Genomic DNA, 17729 nt, shown 5'->3' on the forward strand with positions numbered 1-17729 from the left:
GTTCACTTAGAAGCACGTAAGATCAGACCCAGGTGCCAGGAGGTGTACTTGACTTTACCTGTCATGATGCCTACCCCCGGGCATCCGGACCAAGCCCATCAGCCCCGGGAGCAGGCATGCAGATATTTTTAAAACCCCAGCAGCCCCGGCTAGGGGCTGTCTGGGTTCAGTGCTGGCGCCTTAGGCGCCAGGCTCATAGACATTACTTACCTCATGCAGACCATGCTGCAACTGAATCCAAGCCAACGTGAGGCTTGGATGGGACTATTTTGTTACAGAGACTATTTTTTACTCGGGTGTGGTTCTGGGGAACTTCTTACCTGGAACTACTTTGGAAGCTATTTAAACCACGCGCGATCAGCAACACACACTTCGCATTATTCTGCATCTAGCAGCGTAACGCTCGCCGTGGCTGCAGTCAGCATCCAGTCTTCAGCCACGCCCATCTCGAATCCAGAGCTCCTAGCAAAAGAGGAAACAAGAAGGAAAGGTTAGAACACCGACCTTATTTCAATTCTTACCTGATTCTGGATCCATCACGTCTTTGAACTTGAAAAGGACATTATTTCTGCACGCGTCGCATCGCCAGCTGCAGCGCCGAGCCATACTCGCCAGTCCTCACAGCATTTTTCGATCTGGCGCTGCCTCCATAATTTTCTACGCCAAACTCCAGCACCTGGGGGAAAACAAAAGAAACAACAAGGTGAGCTAAGAGAGCTGACAAATACAATCTCTTACCACCATAGGCTTACCTGATTTACCACCGGAGGCATTACCCTTTAATACGCCTCATCTTCATTTGCCGCACCTATAAAGGGAGAAAACAACAAGTTAAACTCATGCAACTTTTACCGGCCAGTGTTGGGTAATACAGACTCTTACCTGAACGCCATCTGCTGCCTCCAAGCAATATTCTTTTGAACCAGTTGCAATTCAACAAGGGAATGGAATAAGAGTGATCATTGGACATATTGAACTCTTTGAACTTTATAAACCCCGGAGTCAATATTCCTCGAACTCCTCCAGCACCTTCAAACCAGTGAAGTAACTGGTATCTATGCGCCCCTACATGCCATGCAGGATGAAGAGCTCATCATTTAAAAACATAAGGTGAGGTTACTAAAAGGGGATATCGGAGGTGACAAGAGGGGAGAACGAGAACAGTGGGAGGGGGCCATCACTAAAATCCACGGGTGGCTAAATCCCTTTCTCCACCTGCAGGAGAATACTTCTACAGATCAGGCAGACGAGATTAGGCGGGCCAGTCCAGACAGTCATCTCGGCACTACGCATCACGTTGGTGGAGACCGCAGCTGTCCGGGTCCGATCGACGCCCGTGTTGGAACCAGGTGAGGGTAACATTACCTCCCTACCCAATTAGCCCAACATCTCTCATCACCCATGCCTTCTGCCATGAACATTGTCTTTGATGTTGGCCTTGCAAAGTATCCTTGTCTGTGGGAATATATGGGAGTACAGGCTCTCACTATCGTTGTTCTAGGACTCCAAGATCGACTCTATTTTCATCCCCGCCTCGCGTGACAGGAGACCACGATATGGTCCCTTCTGCAGCATTTCAATTAATAAACCTGGCACTCTTGGTGTTCTTCCTTTGCCCCTTGATAAGGGATGATTCCTCCTTTGCACGTTCACTGCTTTCAAGAATAGATAACCAACCTTGGCTGCTTCAGTTTTGATACCAGGCCAGACAGCCTCACCAGGCGCTTCCACAATCTCATCTTATTCTTGCTGCAACACAATTCTCAGCCTTTCCTCTGCATAAGTCCAGGCTTACTTAATTCATGACACCAATGTCCAGCTCCTATATAATGGCGGCTTTACCTCCAGTCTATTCACTACATATAGCCAGCTTCTATGATGACTTCGTCTATTTGCGTTTCAGCGTCTGTACAATTACATTTATTGAATGGTTGATTTTCTGCAGCACTTTGCATACGTGCAATCTTTTTTCCGCATATGAAAGTTTAATTGATTTTTATCTTCATTAGCAGTTTCTGTAAGATCCATGCATTCTCTTCAGCCAGTATTCTCAGGGCATCACGCTCGTCACTTGTGATGTCACTAGGTTCTCTCTTTTTCTCCTTTTCATATTCCTTCAGAGAGTTCCTCCCTCAGATTGTCGTCTTTTCGGGGATACAGTTGATAGGGTTTTCTTAATGGATATCTTTTTTAGAATATTTGCTGTGGTATTGGCACAACTGCTGGTGTCAAATATGGCACAGTCTCAGATTTCCAACATATAGGACGTAGGGGGGCAGGATTTCCTGCAGATGCATGTAGCTGTTCCTCTACACCCCCCCTCCCCCTGGTCAAGTCCTCGACCACCTCTTCAATAGTTTCCACATCTTGATATTTTCTCTTGAAGTGCTTTTTCGGAGTCCAAATCTTCATCACCCCCCTCATGGTGCCGGCTGTTTTAACAGGCTCATCTACACTCCAGTTCATGTAGTTGCTCTGTGCATTTAGATTACAATAGACTCGTCTTACGTATTTCTTATGATTCTTTGAATACAGGACCTTTGTTCCTTCAAGTGCTACAGTGCTGGCCTCTATGTATTTTCTGACATCTTTATCCGTCAATTCCTTGGGTCCAAACCCAGATTCGATATTGATCATGATCTTCATTCCTACCGCCTTCTTTGCTGTCTTCTTGCATTTGGCGATCACTATCCTGATCACACAATCTAAACATCACCATCACCAATATTGCTCCGAGACTCTTGAATAGGTTTGTCAACCACTGCGGAATCCATGAGAATTTGGAAGCAAACAACTGTCATCTATAATGTCCTCCTCTCTCGTCTTCCATCTTGTTATGCAGGTTTGTTAACAACGTTATGGCCTCTGTCAAGGTCCCATTCTCGTCATCATGAGAAGGTATGAATGTGCAACATGAAGGCCTGAATTTGGTGCAAACTCTCCTTCCATCGCTGTGATCATGTCACAGACATATCTGTTTTGCAGGGTCTTTAGTCGTGTGGCCCTCAGCTCTTCCTTGATAGCATTGAATCCCTTTATGGTGCTATTGATTGTCTGCAGGAGCTCCCATCTAATCTGCAACTACTTGGCGTTGGCCAACGTTTAGATCCCAGGCATGAATATAGTCGTAAATATTGAAGCAGTCTTACAACCTGGGTTCATAAGGAATTGCAGCATATGTTTATATGCATCTATTGGTTTGACTGAGAAGTAATTCTCTTGGTCCGATTGAGAAGTTCAAGCGATCTTCTTCTTCTCAAATAGGCATCTGCTTTTGGAAATTCTCCAGTGTTCAGGTCACTCTGAGGGATCATTAATGCTGGAACATGGATGAGCACCAAGCAGCATACTCCACCCCAATCCATGGGCAGCTTCATGTAGGCCCTAGACCCACAAGCTCAATATCGATCCATCAGGACGGCTGTTCCTTCTCCCATCCTGGAAACGTCAACTGTAGTTCTGCAGTCCTTGTTGTCTCCCACGAGATTATTTCCAAGTCTTTCGGAAGCACAATGTTGCATTAGCCAATGGGAGTACAGCAATGGGGCCTGATTCATCTTTTACCGATGTCAATAGTTTGGCATATTTAGCCCACGGCTTCAAACACTCATCGTTCACCCTGTGTACCTCTTGTACATATTCTGGATTCAGTAGATGAGCTGCACAGGACATCAGTCCTTCTTCCCATCCCTTCTTGGATTTCACTCGTCCATAGACTAAGACTTGAGTTTGCTCCCAACATCCAGGTGATCCAGCTATTTCTGTCACATCAGGGAAATTCATTTTCTTCATCTCTTCAATGACCACCTCATCCTGTCCTGTTGCAGTATATGCAAGCATCGTACTCTTTCAGGTTCTTTTTCCATCTTTGTGGTCTTAATATAGTCATCCTGGTATGGAAATGACCATTTCGATCTCCATCGTAAAGTGGCCCAATTTCCTTGAAATTGTCCACTGGTCATACATGCTGCAAAATGGCTGAGGCACCTAGCAACGTGTTCTGGAACTTCTCTGGCGATGAAAGTTCGCACTGTATTCATGGAATAGGGGATGAAGGAGCAGCCGTAGCAACTCTCCTTAGATGTCTTTTCTCTTACTTTTCTCATGTGCTGGTACCATATGTTATTCCCCAAGTGTGCTGCATTATCTAGATAGGTATTTATCCCCTCACTACTTTCCTCTGCATCTCTCTTGTGTCTCCCAAAGGTTGTTTAATAATCATGAAGTAAATCAAAAGTAGTTTTCATAGTAGGGAGAACCATAGGGACCTTTCCTTCAGCGGAAGTACTAAAATGATAGAGACTGTGAAAGATGAGGAAGAGAATAATCGTACAAGCATATATTATGCATAAGAACATAGGCATTCATCTCTTGCGCCATCCTACTACTCGTTGCACTTGTTCATTGCCTTGAACCGTGCCACTTTCTTCTTTAATCATTTTAAATACAATCATCAAAATTCTTTATACTTGTAACAGCAAAATCTGCTTGATGATGGCAATAAGGAGTCTCCTTATCACTGGCCCATTTTTAGGATCCTGTAAGAAAGTGCGAACATCAAGGTTTCTTCTCACAAGCGCACGGTATGCTTGAAGTATAAACACAGTGACAGCAAGCACAAGCCGATGAATGTCACTATCGGTAAGCACCATATGATTACCTGTTTAGAACAGATATTCTCCACAAAATGAATCTCGATACTGATCTTGTTTCCAATTTCTTAAAACATTGCTCATGCCACCTTCGAGTAAAATTCTTAATGAGAACTAGGTCTCCAACATATAACTTAGGTGCCAGTAGTAGTTCAATTGGGTTGCTTGTTGAGTTGTCTTCTTCTGTGTTCTGAGACCAACCCCCTTGCACTTGACTTGATCTGAAATGAAAGAAATGCTAGAGGTCATACATGTCAAATAGTCGTGCATTTCATCACCTAAGGTTTTTGCTACACTGTGGGGATCACTTCTGCTCCTAGATGGAGGTGCAAGGGGGCTCTCATACACCGCCCTGTCACTAGTTCATGAGGGGTGAGGTGATGGTAAAATCTTGGCTGATTCCGAAGGGTATATAAGGTTAGGGGTAGTGAATATAGCCAGCCCTTCTTCAAAGTCAATTTAACCTTGACAATCCTTTCTTTAAGGAGGCGTTGAGTCTCTCACATATTCTGCTCGCTTGCAGGTGATAAGCAGAAGAAAACGTATGCTTAATACTCAATAGCAGCCCTATCTGTTCAAATAGCTCATTAACAATATGTGGCCCATTGTCGGATCTCAGCACTTCGCACACACACCATCTCAGGAAAACTTTGTGCACTGAAAACATTGCTGTGCAAGTGGGATCAGGGTGTGTACACGGACCTGCCTCGATCCACCAATAATAGATACCTATATCCATTACATACTTGCAGATAGTCTATGTAAATGCTAAAACTGACCATTCGTCCGAAGTATTACCCCTCTAATTGACCTCAGTGTATGCCCAGCAGTACACCTTTGACACACGATGCAGTTTACTATAAATAGTGCAACGTGTTCCAACAAGGATGAACCAGTCTTCTGCAATCGTAGCAGCAAGACTCTCCCTATTTCCATGCACGGGGTAATGCAGCTGTTCAAAGTGCTAACCCTGCGTTTACGGTTGACGGCACGTATGCAGAGTCACTGTACACATTCACTTCCTGTCCTTTGTGACAATGAGCGCTACTAATTCTTCCGCTTGCGCTGAAAAGGGAGACGGTAGTCTTGCACTTGCTACAACTTCGAATTCTCCATTTAATCTGTCTCACTACTGCTACGCCTGAGTGCGTTTCCCCACTAGTCTGATCAATTTTCGAAGAACCATCAATAAAGAGAATTTCCCCTCCTCCTAAAGCATTTTCCTTCACAGAGGGTGTATCATAAAATTCAACATAATTAGCACAGTCATGCACACGATCACCTTCTTCTATCGGCTCAGCTATAAACGTGGCAGGATTCACTATTTTACATCTTACTATTTTAATCGTTGGGTTAGAAATCATTACCTCATAACCTGAAGCTCTTTGGGTTTCTCTAAAATGGCAAACAGAGCATGCTCCACAAAGAGAGTCATGGAGCAGCTCATGATAATAGTTGTGGATTTCTCAATCGCGAACACGGCAGCAGCCAATGATTGTTCGCAAGGAAAGTGTCCTCTCATAACTGGGTCTAAAATCCCACTATAATATTCTAAAGGTTTAGATCTCAATGTAGTTCTCTGCGTAAGCTCTACTGTTATGACTGTCCCATTTGTTAAATGTTAAAGGTATTTGTACCGCGCACCGTCAACGGAATTGGTCCCCCGGCGCTCTGGCGGACCTGTAAATGATAAGGGGGGGGGGATTGGTTAGTAGGGTGTAGACGGAGTAGGATAATGAGGACTGGTGTTCTATTGGCAGCTTCAACTCGGTGTACACCGGGTGCTGAGCTTTGGTGCGGGTATTGGATCGGTGTCAGTCCGCGTGTGCTGTTGCTCCGGCTTATGTGTTGTTGCAGTGTTGTGAAGTGCGTGTGGCTTGTTGTGCGAGAGATGGTTGTGTGAGTTTTTTGAGTGAGATAAGTATGCAGAGTTTGAGCTTATATTGGTTAGTGGGTTACATGACCTTTAGCATGCTAACATTCACAGTTTTGTCTAAGTGTGGCACTTGTTGGCCTTCACAGTCCCATCTAGATGCGGCGTAGGCCAGTGTTTAGAAATCTGTCTAGGTGTGGGCATGCTAACATTCATAACTCAATCTGGATGCTACGCAGGCTGATGTTCACAATTCTAAGTGTGGCACGAGCTAACATTCAAGTTTCAACTAGGCGCGGGCATGCTATCCTTCAATCCTATCTAGATGCGACGCAGGCCAAATGTCCACAATTCTAAGTGTGGCCTGTGCTAGTCTTCAGGTTTCGCGTAGGTGCGGGCATGCTAATATTCAAAGTCATATCTAGATGCGACGCAGGCTAGTATTCACAAATCTAAGTGTGGGCATGTTGACATTTTGGTTTGACCGAAGTGCGGGCATGCTAACTTCAAAGTCCCATCTAGATGCGACTCAGGCCAATATCCACAATTCCATCTAAGTGTGGCCATGCTAATATTCACAATTCTATCTAGATGCGTCTGCCGGTCTGGATATGGTCAATCCGGTACGTACGAGTGGGTGAGTCACTTGAGGGCTTTCGTCTGGGTCTAAGTATGTGATCAGTCTCTGGAGCCTTCCTTTTGTGGCTATTTTCCACAATATCTTATGCTCTGTCGAGTGGTTGGTTCTTTGGTTGGAGTGTTTGTCCAATTTGAGAGTGGCCGAGGTTGGAGTTATTTGCATCGTTGTTTTAATGTCTGCGCATTGTAGTGCGTCTCCGTTGTGGTTACGCTGTGAAGAGCCATGATTTGAGGAGTTTCCTGAATGCTAGGTTGTTTGTTGTGTTCCGTATATTCTTAGGTAGGTTGTTCCAGGTTTTGGGCGCCTGGTGAGAGAAAGAGGATCCTCTGAGTTTTTTTCTGTTGTAGGGTTTTGGTTCCAGGCGTATGTCGGTGCTTGATCTTAGTGTTCTTGTCGGTTGATGCAGGCGTAGTTTGTCGCTTAAGAATTGTGCTCCTTGTTTGTGTATTGCTCTGTGCGTGATGCACATGGACTTGAATTTTATTCGCTGTTTTAGTGGTAGCCAGTGTAGTATTTTTAGCGTGGGTGTGATATGTTCTCTTCTAGATAGCTTGAGGAGGAGTCTGGCTGCTGCATTTTGTATGCATTGCAATTTTTTTAGAAGTAATTCGGGCATGCCCAGGTATAGGCTATTGGCATAGTCTACTCTGGACATGATCAGAGCGATGATGGTAAGTGTTTTGTTGGCGAACGACAGGAACAGTAGGATCCTTTTTGCTGCTCGCAGGAGGAAGAAACATTTCTTGATTACAGAGTTTACTTGTGGCTCTGGTTCATCCAGTTAAATATGTCACAAAGGCAATTCTCTAGTGTGCTGTTTTCTTCTCGGGTATCTTGTATGTTGAAGATTATTTAAGTATCGTCGGCGTAGTTGTAGATGTGAGGCCGTGTTTTTTGATGAGTTTGATTAATAGGTACATGTAGATGTTGAATAGAAGTGGGGAGAAGGATGATCCTTGTGGTACTCCGCACGTGGAGTCTCTGGGTTTGGATTTACAAGGTTTCATACATACTGGGCATTGTCTGTTATCCCTAGTCCTTCTAATCTCTTTATGAGGATGGCGTGGTTGACAGTGTCGCAGGCTGCAGACAGATCAAGGAGAATCAGGGCGGTACTGTTGTCCGAGTCTGCGTTTTTTTTTAGGTCGTCCCATATTGAGAGGAGAGCTGATTCTGTTCCTCTCATAGGTCTGAAACCAACTTGTGCCTGGTCTAGTATGCAATGCTCTTCTATGAATTCTTGGGTTATTTGGTAGATGTACGTTTCTAGTAGTCTGGCTATGTAGGGTATGTTGCAGATGGGTCTGTAGTTGGATAAGTCCTCTACGTTTCCTGTTGTGTCTTTGAGTAGCGGCTTGATGTAGGCTGATTTGAAGGCCTGTGGTACTTTACCTGTTGAAATTGAGAGGTTGAGGAGGTTCCTGTGGTATTCTATGGGGGTTCCTTGTTTGAGAATTGTTTTGTATATGTCTGGGGGCCAAGGGTCTTCAGGAGAGCCTGATTTGTTGCTTTGCTTTACCATTTTGACGAAAGCCTCAACTGATATTTCTGGGAGGTTTCGTAGCTTGTTTGTGTGTTCCTCATCGGTGTCGGTGGGGTTTGAGCTGTGATCGCTTGGTCTGTTTTGTATGGTGTGTTGGATGGAGTTTATTTTGTTTTTGAAGTGGTCTCTTAGGTCCTCGCAGAGTTTCATCGATGGAATTGGCGTGTTGTTGCAGCCCGGTGGGTTTTTTATTTCGTTTATGATTTTGAATAGTTCTTTTTGAGCGTTTGGTGCTCTGAAGATTCGGTTGTCGTAATGTTTCCTCTTTGCTTTTTGTATTTCCTTTTTATATGAGCGGATCTCTTGTAGGAATTTCAATTTGTTTGCGGTGGTATTGTTGGTCCTCCATTCAGATTCTAGTTTTCGTTTTTTTCTTTTCATGGCATTGAGTAGTGGGGTGAACCATTTTGCTGTAGTTTTCTTACGTGATGGGGTGAAGGGCTTTTCTTTGGCGATGTCGTCTAGGGTTGTTGCGATCCAGGTTTGAAGTAGGGCAACTTTTTTGTCTAGGTCTGCTTCTTCAATGGTTGATGCTTGTGGTTTACTGAGTTCTAGGAGCTCGGTTAGGTTGGAGTTTTTTATGGTTCTCCAATTTCTTTTCATCATGATGGGTCGTTTTTCTTGTTGCTTTTTTGTTGGAGCGTCCGTTGTGATTATGAATGGAATGATGAGGTGGTCGCTCCAAAGTCTTTGGATTGGGGCTGCCGTGGTGATGAGATCCTTGTTGGCGAAGATTGCGTCAAGTGTGTGCCCTGCTGAGTGGGTTGCTCCTTTGACTAGTTGTTGTAGGTTCATGGCTGCTAGTTGGGCGGTTAAGGATTTTTGTGTGGTTGTGGTTTCTTCGTCGAACCAGATGTTGAAATCTCTGAGGATCAGATGATTGTATTGGTTGGCTAGGATGGTGATTGCTTCCGTGAAAGCATCTATGAAAGTCGCATCGTAGGTTGGTGGTCTGTATATCAGAAAGAATTTCGGGATCGTTTTGGGATTTACTGAAAGTCGTAGTATTAAGGATTCACATTTCTCGATGTTTAGTGGATCTTCCATTTTGATGGCCAGTTGTTCCTTGTGGATGATCGCTAGTCCCCCCCCCTCTTTTGGATTTTCTGTTTGTTTGGATGCATTTGAAGTCTTCGTCGTCTAGCCATGTTCCGGTTACAAATAAGATGTCTATGCCTCCTTCTGACAGGAGGTTGTATATTTAAGTTGAATGTTTGGACATTGACCTTGCGTTTATTAGGTTACAGTGGATTTTCTGGGTGAGATTTTGTTTTGAGGTTATTTGTTGTTCAAGTTTGTAATTGGCTGTTCGTGGTGTTTCTGCGTTGATGTCGGTAGGATGAAGAACGGCGACGGCTGCTTCTTCATTGAAGCGGTCCAATAAGTTGATAACAGGGCTCATTAGTCTTGGGGTTTCTGCTGTGATGCTGCTCGGATGAAGATCAGCGGTGGTTTCTTCATTGAGTCCGATTGTTGGGTGGGAGGTAGCATTGCTGGTTGTCGGTGCTTCGCCGTATTGTGCAGGATGTAGTGGAAATCGATGCTGCCCCTCTGTTCTTGTGATGTAAGGGGTAATGCGGTCGGAGCCCTTGCACTCTCATGTTGAGTGCTCCCATCTTTTTTCCACGTGTTTCAGGAAATTCTTTGCATGTTTTGAGGTTTCCATGTTGGGGTGTCAGTGTACCGTGGTTGTTGCGAGGTAAGGTGTGAGGTATAAGGATTTTTCTCTTGTAGAATTTGTTCCCGTTATGGCTGTGTTAGGCGTGTTTCCTTCCAATGGGGCTGCTCTTGTGGGTTCTGTCGGTGTTGTGTGTTTGTGTCTCTTGTTGCACGATCCTGTTCTCTTTCTCGGCGTCCTTTTCTGGGTCGGGCCATTTTCCAGTTTAAGTGCAGGCGTAGTAAGGTGGTTGGTTGTTATGATTTGATGGTCGAGAAGATTATGGGGCCTCTGTACCCAAGTTCCACTCAGAAAGATACAAATAACTTCCTGAGTGATCCTTGAGGCCACAGGTTTTTTTTGAGTGCCAAAGAACGCCAGGAACCAGGAACACCGGTGACCCCTCGACCGCTGTAAAGCAAGCAATGGGTCAGTACAATGGAAAAACAATATACTGAAATGGCAAGATCACAAATAACAAGGGGCTTACCAAGGTGGGGTCTGGGAAGAGCACAGAAGAAAGTGGAGGTGTTCCGTGTGGTTGCAGAATGTAGTGAGTAGGCGTAGATAGTTGTCGAGTTTGGCACTGCAAAACCTGAATGGAGAGGGTAATCCGAAAAAAGTCCATTAAGAGTTCCAAGGTCAAAAGCCAGCCAAATTCGTCAAAACCAGGGGTAATCCAAAGGAATCCAAAACACAGTTCAAAAGATCCTGAAACAGCAAAACAGTATCCGAGAGCTTGACAGAGGAATCCAAGAAGAACAGTCCGTAGTCCAGAATCGAGATGTGGAGACAGGAAGACGCCGAACAGTGCCTGATTGGGTCAGCTGTGACGCACTGAATGAGCATTCCCTCTCCAGTTTTAAAGGGGCCTAGGAGCGTCACATGACCCCATCACGTGACTGATGAGATAGCACGTTTCTGTGTCACATGACCCAAGATTTCAAAAACGCTGCCGAGTCTTCCTGGAGGCGTGATGAAGCAAAGGAGAAAGCCAGCGCCTCTGTCGACTATCTCCAAGACGCCAGGGCAGCTGCCAATGTCGCAGTACGTGAGAATGACCATAACGCATTGGATGCCCTCGTGTGTTCTTGTTGCATAGCCGCTGCCATGCTACTTGAGGGAGTGAGGACCTGAGGTTAGAAGTGGAAGGCAAATCAGGACCTGAGAGGGAGGGCTTAATGGCTGCACGGATATTCGTGTGCGTAAGGTGACCAGTGGATGGTGTAACATTGGTCCTCTATGTTGTGTTATGCTGTCGCAGTGACCTCGGTTTTTCCTTCTCTGGATACGCTGGGGTGTACTCTGGCTCAGTGTTGTTTTTCTGTCAGTGGGTGGGGTGTGTTTCCTAAGGGTGCACTATCGGGGGGGTTAGGGTGTTAATGGTCTGTTGGAATGGGACTTAATTGAGCTAGGTTGTGGTGGGTTTCCGAGGTTGATAGAGTTCTGAACTAAGCACAGTTAGGTTATTTGAGAGACCTGTACAGTGGGAGAGAGGCCTATCAGTGCAATCTAAACATCACACAATGCAGTTTGGAGACGGAACCCCTGCTAAATTTGAGAGACCTGTATAGTGTGAGAGGCCTATCGGTGCAATCTAAGCGTTCTACAATGCAGTTTGGAGACAGAGCCCCTGCTAAATTTGAGAGACCTGTATAGTGGGAGAAAGGCCTATCAGTGCAATCTAAACATCATACAATGCAATTTGTGTGCGAGAACAAATAAAATTCCTCAGCATAATTTGGAATTCCTAAAACTGGGGCTGTACAAGTTTCTTTTTTTAGCTCCTCAAACCCTTCCTTCATTTCTTCAGTCCATTCTATTTTTACTTTTTCCACCCATGCTTTCTTTAAAGCTTGCATAAGTAGTCTTGTGTACGTACTATAATCAAACATCCATGCTCTGACAAATTTGCATAATCCCAAGAACGTTTGCATCTGTTTCACTGTTTGGTTTTGATGTTTTCATAATCGCCTCGGCTCTCTGGCATCACTTTCTTTCCTTCATGTGAAATCAATTGACCTATGTATAACCCCTCTTTTTTGAAATGTTTTATTTTTTTTAATAAAACTTTTTTATTGAATTTTACACATATTCATACCGTGAACTTACATATGATTGAGTAAAAGGCAGCAGGGTCAAGTGGTGTGTTCAGCATATCAGTAATGAGAGGCATTACACAGGTACATTGATTCTCCTCAGGCAGCAAAAGAGGGGTGGGGGGAGATATGTGTGGGTCGGGGGGTTCATTGGTCATCCCTCCAATTCCCCGATATTTTTTGGAATTTTTGGGGGCAACCCCTCGCTTTGTAGATGCAACATTCCAATGATGCACACCTAGTAACTTCGTTAGACCATCGGATTGGGTTTACGGCCTCATCACGAGTTCGTCAGTAACCCCAGGCGCTATTAGTGCCAGATCATGGGTTTGGTGGAACGGTTGGTTCCCCTTCCTCATTAGGCCCATTCTGTAATTCCCCATTCCTCATTGGGCCCAATGGGGAATTTTACCCCTATTACGGCCGGCGGTATTAGCGCCGGCGGTGATAGTGCTGAAAATTGGCAAATTCGCCAAGCCCATGATCTTGCGGACCCTTAAATGCAGCGGTAATAGCGCTACCGCCCGCATTTAAGGGTTACCGCCAGACTCGTGATGAGGCCCTTAGTGTTTCCGCCGAGCCCCAAGTTGCAGCAATCAAATGTTTTCCAACTCCCAGTGCAACAGCAATGAACAGTTTGTCATGGTTGGTGAAGTCCACCTCCTCCCAGACCCCAAGCAATATCAGTTTTGGATCCATCGGATATAACCCCTCTTCTTGACAGTATTGTAACTTCTCCTTGTCTACCTCATATACCTTGTCTGTTAGAATAGTCATCAACTGAACAGAAACTTAGTCTGCACTCATCTTCTGTGGTGCTACGAATTAAAATGTCTTCTACGTATTGTATCACCGCACTCTTAAGATCAATATTGTCTAAATCCATCTGTAGGACTTTATTAAAAATCGATGGGGACTCGCAGTACCCTTGGGGCAAACAAGTATGTTTCAGTCGGGTTTGGCGGAAGATAAATGACGTCAAATCTTGTGAGTTCTTGTGCAACAGGATGAAGAAAAAAGTGTTTTTCAAATCGATCACCGTGAAATATCGAGCTTCCACCAGGATACTACACAGTATCGTCGCCGGATTAGGAACTAAAGGAAACTCTATACACATGTACAGTCTGGTTTTATCAGTCTCATATTTTGTATGAATCTCCACGAACCTCCTTTTGGATTTTTTTGATCGGGTATACTGCAGTATTACACAATGATTCCGATGGCACCAGAATCCCTTGTTTTTTCTTCAGTGCTGAAATGGTCTGGAATTATACCCTCATCAGCTTCTCGAGAGAGGGGGCGTGGCTAACTAGCCATGGAGTAGGACATGCCTTCCTTGGTAGCTCCTGCAGATCCGGAATCGATCCGCATTTACAAATGGTTTACCGCATGAGAACTGAGGTTTGTGCGTGCATTGGAACGGAGATCTGCAAGTTATTGAACCTTGCGAGATGCGGCCATGAACAGAAAAAAGGAAACAAAATGGCGGACCCGGACCACGAAGAGACGGTTTAGCATAACGGCGTACAGTGAAGATTTCTGCCTGGACTGCGTGGCGGAGGAGCTGCAACGTAGAACAGCACAACACGCTCGCAGCTGGAGCGCTGACTCCGCACCTGCCTTGCTGGAACGGAGGCTGACACAGGCGACGGTAACGGCGGCACCCTGGGATGAAAAGGAGCTCGGCTGGGAGTAGCTGACAGAGGCCCAGAGCAGGTTGTGGACCCGGCGGGCGGGCGCTGCATATACACTGCCCTTCGTGGACATGGAGGCGCTGATGCCGAGTGAGCACATTGAAGGAGACATATGGGTAAAATGCCCACATCCGAAGCTGTGGAAGACAGAGACACGCTGCATGGATGTGCGAAACAGCAACAGCTGGCCACCGAATAGACACATGCGAGAGACACGCCAGTGGAACAGGGCAAGGTATACAAGCATGCGGAATGAGCAGCGCTGAGCATATGAGCGGCACGGCATGGAGGAGGGGTACACGTGGTGACTGATGAAAGTAAGGACAGTGAAAGCTGAAACGGCATACCAACAGTAGTTTTGCACCTGGATTCCCGCACAATCATATAACGGGTGCGGCTTTGAACGAAGGGGCGGAGTGGGCATGATAAGGACTGGAACGCTGAGGTATCCATTGAAACGGCCGGCGTTCTGCGAAAGCACAGGACTCGGTGTAAAGAGCCCACCGGCAGTGGACGCAACATTGTCAAGCAGGCAGTGGAAGCTACATTGTAGCAAATACGGGATGAAATGTGACTTAAACAAGGTCTCCACACTCGCGCCTGCAGTGCAGCTCCTTCTGTATTTCCCGGTTGCTGGGAAATTACTATCTTCTTGGCGCCTGCAATACGGGTGCAACTGAGGGACCTGATGCTTGCAGACTGATTCCCTGTAGCGGACCTGTAGTGCCTGCCCACGGGAGCAAACCTCCTCAGACAGAATTGGTGCCTCTCCATCTTATTTAAAGGAATAGGTGCCCACAAACACCCTTTCAACACGAAGTCAGCAGTGCCTGCCCAAGGCAACGGAACTGGTGGCTCAAACATAACTCGCCCACACCGAGCCCGCAGTGCACGGGTACGGTGGGGTATCGGTGGCCCACAACCCCCTTTCCACACTGCATCTCTTTTTGAATGAAAGAGAAGCCCACAAATCTTTCTCCATACCAGACACGTGGCAGAGGTCCGGCAAGGAACCTGATGGGGGAATCCTCCACCCTGGGTCGAGTACACAGAACCTGCTCAATAGCATGAACCTGATAACCAGGAACTAACTCTCCAAATCCGGCCCACTACTAATGAACACTGAATGCGACCAGAATAATGGACCAGATCTTACCTAGACTCAGAATACCCCAGGAAAGAACGCAAGAGGAGGCGCACCCACACGCAGGCATCTGAACACCATGCTCCCACGCGGCAGGCTATAGCGACCTGCAATAGAACCACGTTGGACCCACAGGCACTGAGATGCGAGGGCGACCCAACCAGAGCCGGGACAACATGGCGAAGTGAACGAGTGGTGACCAAGACGTGGGAGGACGCAATCCACCCGAGTGACGGGCGGCTCACCCTGGAAGGGTGATAACTGGGGATTCCCAGCCCCCCGAAGAATAGATCAAGAAACATCGCGACACCAAGTAAAAGACACCTAGTCGCGCTCCGGGTGGCTAAAAGCCAGGTGAATCCAGGCAACAAGATGACATCCAAACTCCTCAAATCCAGGGGGAAGCAGCCCACGATGGAGGACTTTACGAAAACCCCTCAACAGACGGAGGGTGCGAGACCCAAGGACAAAAACACACAATTGGACGCAACCCCAGCGCATGACGACCGGCAGTTCCTGGAAGCAATTGCGGACCTAAAGGCTGCGTGGGAAAGCAAGCTGGAAGCAATCACGGCTGATTTTAAAGCAGCACTGGAGCTCAAAGTGGGCACAATACAGGAGGAAGTCAATCTGCTTGGACCGGACGTATGGAAAATAGCAGAACGTACAGATAAGCTAGAGAATGAAGTGACCACAAACACGACTGCCCGAACATCCCATGCTTCGGAGATCCACATTTTGAAACAACAGGTCAGCAATCTAGAGGACAGAGCGGAGGAAGCCGAAGGGCGCACCCGAAGGAACAATGTACACATTGTCGGTCTTCCGGAAGGGGAGGAAGGCCCTAACCTGACGGACTATGTTGAAAACATGCTGCTGCAGAAAATAGGAAGTGGGGCCTTTACGCATGGATTTGCGGTGGAAAGAGCACATAGAGCGCTCATGAGGATACACGCTCCTGGAGCCCCCCCAAGGCCAATCATTGCCAAGATATTGAACTATCAAGACAGAGAGAAGATATTGGAATATTTCCGGAAAGGAGGCACCATAAAGAGGATATGCAAATATCTCGGCATATCCTGATTACACTCTCCAAGTCCAGAGACGGCCAATGAACTATGGTACAGTGAAAAGGAGATTGCGAGCTGCGGACCTACGATATATGCTGATGTACCCTGCAAAGCTGAAAGTGTTCTACAAAAACAAAGCTCTGTTCTTTGATACTCTGGAAGACGCAGCAGAATGGTTGGACACCAAAAATTGTCTGGAGGGAACAGACAGTCAGCAAAAGGACGGCACGGACGAGTGAAGCCTGATCCCGAGACCGAGGTGCTGTATATATTGTGACTTTGGACTTGAATATAAGACAGAGTAGGATTATGTGGCGGCTCGGGGGCGATGGACCAAGAATGTAGTGCGGAAGGGCATAACGTGATGCGTAAGATAACAGGAGACGCAAGGGAAGCGCTGTTCGACCCCAATAATTAGGAAAGTTAGGTTGCCGGTAGGGTGGCAACCCCCTCCTGGGTCCTAGAATCGGCATCGCTGAAGAGGTAGGCCTGAGAGTTATGATGTACCTGCGCAGGCAGAAAATAGACATTGTCCTGATACAAGAGACACACCTAACAAAAGAGAAACTAGTGGTTATCCAGAAGAAATGCAAGGGGACGGTGGTTGGCGCGACATATTTGGCTTACGCTAGAGGGGTGATCATCTGGGTGGCGCTGCATGTTCCGTTCAAGGTATTACGATCCACAGTGGAAACAGACGAGAGGATGGTTGTGGTGAGAGGGCTGGTGAAAAATAAAGAAATATGCATTATAAATACTTATGCCCCAAATCAGGACACAGTGGCATATTTTAGGACTCTGTACACCAAACTGAGCATGTACCTGGAGGAGGCGGTGATCTGGGGGGGAGATTTTAACTGTATGTTAAACCCAAGAGTAGATAGATCGGATAACAAAATAGATAAACCTGCCCCGGCTGCTAGGGTACTGCAGTCAATACTAAAGGACTTGAGACTGGAAGATGCCTGGAGAATGCACCATTTGCAAGACAGACAGTACTCACATTATTCGGCCCCACAAAATCTGCATACTAGGCTAGATTACATGTTTGTTACACAGGAACTGATGGCAGAAATAGTACAGATAGAATACAAGGCGAGGGTCTTATCGGACCACTCGCCTCTGGCCCTCACATGGCAATACAGACCCCCAGGAGTAAGGATACCGACATGGCACCTCAGAGCTGAAGCGTTAAAAGATGTTATGTTCAGGGAGGATTTGAGAGAAGAGAGACAGTTATTTTGTGATCAACACTGTGTAGCATTGAGTCAGCGGGAACGCTGTGGGAAGCCTTCAAAGTGGTAGTGAGGGGGATAGCTATAGGTAAGACTAAAGGATTGCAAGGAGGGATATTAAT

At 46.2% G+C, this 17729-nt stretch overlaps 1 protein-coding gene across 2 annotated transcripts in view; it reads left to right on the forward strand.

Moving 5' to 3' along the window:
- Nucleotides 1–17729, forward strand: part of KATNAL1 (katanin catalytic subunit A1 like 1) — a 789545-nt gene that overhangs the window by 6555 nt on the left and 765261 nt on the right. The gene's annotated exons all lie outside the window — the stretch shown is intronic.

The sequence above is a fragment of the Ambystoma mexicanum genome, chromosome 7q (assembly GCF_040938575.1).
Source record: "Ambystoma mexicanum isolate Mex_15411 chromosome 7q, UKY_AmexF1_1, whole genome shotgun sequence".
Classification (NCBI taxonomy): Eukaryota; Metazoa; Chordata; class Amphibia; order Caudata; family Ambystomatidae; genus Ambystoma; species Ambystoma mexicanum.